Below are 4,899 nucleotides of genomic sequence, written 5' to 3' on the forward strand. Positions count from 1 at the left end.
CAAATTACATTGACTTGCTCTTTGACCTCAACCTCACCTTCTCCACCTCTTTCTTGCCCTCCCTCTCTCCTCTCTCCTGCCCTCCCTCTCTCCTGCCCTCCCTCTCTTCTCCTCTCTCATCCTCTCTCCTGCCCTCCCTCTCTCCTCCTCTCTCCTGCCCTCCCTCTCTCCTCCTCTCTCCTGCCCTCCCTCTCTCCTCCTCTCTCCTGCCCTCCCTCTCTCCTCCTCTCTCCTGCCCTCCCTCTCTCCTGCCCTCCCTCTCTCCTCCCTGCACCTGGATGCTGTTAGATCTCTTCAGAAGTGTAAGAGGAGAGGATCCCCTCAGAGAGAGAGAGAGAGCCTCGGGCCCAGTTCTCCTGCCAGGTTGGCTGTCAGCAAGCTAATCATTGGCATCTGCCAAGCCATCATCTAAGATAAATAGAGAGTAAAAATGTTAATTAAATCATAACATGACTCAAATATATAAGTAACAGTGCAATTGGTAGTGCTGTCAGTTGTGGAAACAGTAATAAGGCCACCCCTCCCTGTGGGTCTTCATTAGAGACTAATGCGCCCTGTGCTCTGAGAGTAGACGGCTCTTCTGGGACCTAATCTAACCCTCGGTAACAGGAACCCTCTGCGCTCTCAGATACGCTGGGAGTCCTGGTCTGCTCATGGTTATGCAGGGAGGAGGAAAATAGTGTGTGTGTTGGTGTGCGTTTGTATCTAGTGTGGGTGTAAGTGTATAGTGTGCATATGTATTAGTGTGTGTGTGTGTGTCTAAGCCTCATGTATGGATTGCAGTTGTGATTGAGTTCCTCAGTTTAAGAAGCTGTATGTTTCCACAGAGCCAGTGTTGTGTGACTCAACCAAAGGGCCTGTGAACTCTGACCAGAGTCTAAAGCTTTCCAGAGCATGAAAGATGAATCATGGCTAGCTGTCACATCGACCAGCACAGTCATTATTCTGCAGTAAGAGATTGTCGTAGTAAATATGATGACCGCCTGCATGGCTAGCCTGTTACCTTAGCATGGTGTGGCTTCCGGTGAAACAGGAAGAAAAGTTTGCTTTGATTTTTTACTGTGTGTCACAGCTGCCCTTACAAAGTACGTACGGTTGCATGCAGTTAGTGTGCATAAGAAATTATTATAATGATTCATTAGCGGTGTAGAAGGACATCCTGTTTGTCCTGCTAGATGGGACATGGAGGTGTAGACCTGCAGGCTAGCTGGTCTGGGTAGACCTGCAGGCTAGCTGGTCTGGGTAGACCTGCAGGCTAGCTGGTCTGGGTAGACCTGCAGGCTAGCTGGTCTGGGTAGACCTGCAGGCTAGCTGGTCTGGGTAGACCTGCAGGCTAGCTGGTCTGGGTAGACCTGCAGATTAGCTGGTCTGGGTAGACCCGCAGGCATGGCTATAATCTGCGGACTGAATTATTCAAGTTGAACATTAGTTATCAGGCTGGTAATGACTATTAGGACCCATATTCTTATATTTAGATATGCATAGTTGATCTGCTACCTTACACACACAGGCTTACAAATACACAAACACACTCTTACTCACACAGGCTTACACACACACGAACACACACAGAGAAGCTTATTAAAATGATCTCTAGCTCTGTCCCTCCTATCTCCAGTCTGCTAACACACACACACACACACACACCAGAATCCTCTGACTCAAGCTGCTTCTCAAGATGGATGCCACCATGTTTTGCATAATTAAAGCTACTTAAAGGTTTAAGGAATTTGGTTTTACATCACGCTGCCTAGTGTCATCACAGGCTTGACGGGGCCTGTGCTTATTTCAGCTAAGCTACGGAATGCTATTTCTACTGAATAGATCCTCTGCCCAGCATAAAAGCTGTTGAATGCGTTGGAAATCCTGCTTTTGTGCATCCTGCTGCCGTCATTAAAATCTGTCACACTGATCAAATAGGGAGGGGGGGGGGGGGGACCGACAAAGAGATAGTGTGATGGAGAAGGAGAGAGAGAGGTATACACAAACAGAAAGAGAGAGGGGGAGAGAGAGAGGTATACACAAACAGAAAGAGAGAGGGGGGGGGAAGGAGAGAGAGAGTTATGAAGTGCAGTGACCTGAGGAGTGTATCTGTGTGCGCCTGTCCTCTCTGATCTTCTCCTACTCCTCTGAGACCAGCTAGTCTGGGTGGAGCTAGTCTGGGACTCATTCAGATCATTCCAGAACAATTTGAAGAATGCTGACAAAGGGGAGGAGGGGGGGGGGGGGTGGAGGAAAGGAGAAGAAACAGAGGACAGGAAGGAAGGTTGTCTGTTTGCCTCTGAGCCAAAACCAAAGGAATGCAGCAGTGTCTGTGTGTGTCTGTCTGTCTGTCTGTCTGTCTGTCTGTGTGTCTCCTGGGTTTCTCAGTGTCTGCTCCTGTCCCCACAGGTGTCTCAGGTGTTCCAACACAGCCACCAGAACTAGAGGTGGCAAGGTCACAGGAGCCATGGGTCTCCCACAGGGCGTGTGGGGGGGACGACCTCTGTCCAGCTGCCCTGCCAAACGCCACCTCAGATACACTGACACTGCCCCAGGCCTGAGTGGCATGTGCAGGGACCAATGACAAAGCAGCAGGGCCTCCAGGAGAAACCCTATTGGTTGGTTCTGCTCCCCCTCATCAAAGCACAAGGAGCCAGTCACACCCTGCTCCCGTGAAGACCCGCCCCCTGGACAGCGACAGGAACGAGACTGGGAGACGTCTCCTTGTGTCTCTCTTCACCTCTCTGGGGTACCAGTGAACTTCAACATGCACGTGTAAAATGTTTGTGTGTGTGTGTGTGAGAGAGTGTTTTATTGCTCATTCTTTATATTGAGTGAATCACCATGATATCATTCCAACTTCCAACAGGATTCATGACACGATTAAAAAAAATAAAAATTAGCTTTTCTCTAATAGCCTAACAAACACTGCCCCACAAAGAACAGGACAGGATGGGTACTGTGACAAATTCAAAAGCAGTTTTTATTAAAAAGAGTTTAAAGTAATCGTTGGTTACAGATGAATTGTATTCTTGTCGTACCTTTGAAACAAAACCTGCGTGTTGACCACAGTGCTCCCTCTGCTGTAATCTGAACCTCTTGCACACTATCACAACACACAACAACATCCTGTTGTTTATGTTGGAATCTGCCACCTTCACAACGTTGGCAGAAAAAGTTGGCAAGCACTCACTGACCATCATAACCGTTGTGTAAGCAGCTAACTGGCATAGCTAGCTAACAAACAACATAACAGTATGTGGTCAGACACCACAGTAGGCAACGTTTCACAGTTGTAGCCAGCTAGCTAGCCAGCATCCATACAGATGATCTTTCTGATTTCAGAAAGCTATGCCAGTTAGCTGCTTACACAAGGGTTATGATGGTCAGTGAGTGCTTGCCAACTTTGCTTGCCAATAGTTATAGTTATGTTAAAAGGAATGGGATGCAAGTTCACAATAAGTCATCACAAAAAGGAACCGGTTACCTATTAGTATTGTGTTTGTCGGAATCGATTCCCATCAATGACTTATGGGCAGTGATATAATTCTTTAATGTATGTTACAGTCATCAGGCCTGTCGCCAAAGAAACAGAAACAACTTCCGTTAAGTCAATATTTTTTGTGAGCTGTTGGAAATCAATGCACAGCAACCTGACAACTAACACGTCCACCAACAAATACCATCTGCCAACAACCACCACACACTGCCCAAACGTTGGTTTGTTAGTTTAGTTGGGGCAGTGTGCAAGCACCTTTACAAAACACCCAAGATAGCGAAACCACACAAACCAACATCATAGTTCATAGTCTGTTTTGCGATATGAAATTGCACTTCGGTTGTCTACAGATGATAATTAGTCAATGACGATTCTTAAACTTTTATACCAAGTTGTATTTTTGGATTTAAAAAAATGACTTTGAATTCGCTGGGTTTCTTGAGTTGGTCTCTGAAGACATTTGCACAGAAGCTTGTAGCGTTTGTCCATTTGAATCCCCAACTGACGCTGTGCAGAGTTTATAGCAGGGTACTCTGCAACGTCAGACAACTTTTTAATGGTGACCACGATGACTCACTTTTTTAAACTGCGGTTAGTTTTCCACGATTTGCAGCGCCTGTGAAGATTACCAGGCCTCTTCTTCCTCCCCCTCCTCTTCCTCATAAAATGAATACATTGTGCCTAATACTGGTAGCACTAGAGGTTTGTTATCAGTTCACTATTATGGATTAATGACTGAAGTATAATAAAATACTTTTTGATTCATGTTGACTGGTTTCTTATGCTGGGGGGAGGCTTAGATGAATGTCCTACTTCTAATACACACATTCCACAGAGCTTTGAAGTACAGACAGAAGCTTGTGAAGATGAGAGTTGAGCTTAAACCAGCAGAGCTTCAGGACTGAGCCTTATCCCCTCTCTGACAAAATGACTCCTCTGACGGGAAACCTTTTTTAGGAAATATTCTTTAACTCCTGCAGTTTAAGCAGAGCAAAGCCAGAGCAGTTTCAGATCCACGCAGCCCTTGTCACAAGACAGGAAGAGGAGGAATGACTCCACCCTCCACTCCCTCCACCCTCCACTCCCTCCACCCTCCACTCCCTTCTCCTTCAACTACTCCTCCCCCTCCTCACAGTCAGTCAAGTTAACCAGCCAGCCAGTTAGTAAAGTAAAGTTACAAATCAGGGAAATTTCAAGCCAGCTAGTTGGCTAGCAGTCAGCCAATTATCAGTCAGTCATTTATCTAGCCAGCCAGCTACCAGCCAGCCAACCAACAGTCAGCCAGTATCAAGATTCTAATAAGCCAGTATTGAGATTCTAGAACGCGTGCCAGAATGTTACTGAACCTGCCAGCACACACACACACACACACACTCTTTAATGCATCACCTCCACCTTCTTTCCTCCTCCCCCGTTCC

The 4,899-nt window shown here is 46.7% G+C and overlaps 1 protein-coding gene across 2 annotated transcripts in view; it reads left to right on the top strand.

Annotated features, from left to right (window-relative positions):
• The window catches only part of enc2 (ectodermal-neural cortex 2), a 14,223-nt gene extending 9,977 nt beyond the window's left edge, over window positions 1-4,246 (top strand). For both annotated transcript variants that reach the window (XM_084672570.1, XM_084672571.1), the window contains exon 3: window positions 2,392-4,246. The gene's annotated coding sequence lies outside the window, so the exon portion shown is untranslated. The remainder of the gene's footprint in view (window positions 1-2,391) is intronic.
• The last annotated feature ends 653 nt before the right edge of the window (window positions 4,247-4,899 follow it).

Source organism: Hypomesus nipponensis, chromosome 14 (assembly GCF_054491055.1).
Source record: "Hypomesus nipponensis isolate SF chromosome 14, ASM5449105v1, whole genome shotgun sequence".
Lineage (NCBI taxonomy): Eukaryota > Metazoa > Chordata > Actinopteri > Osmeriformes > Osmeridae > Hypomesus > Hypomesus nipponensis.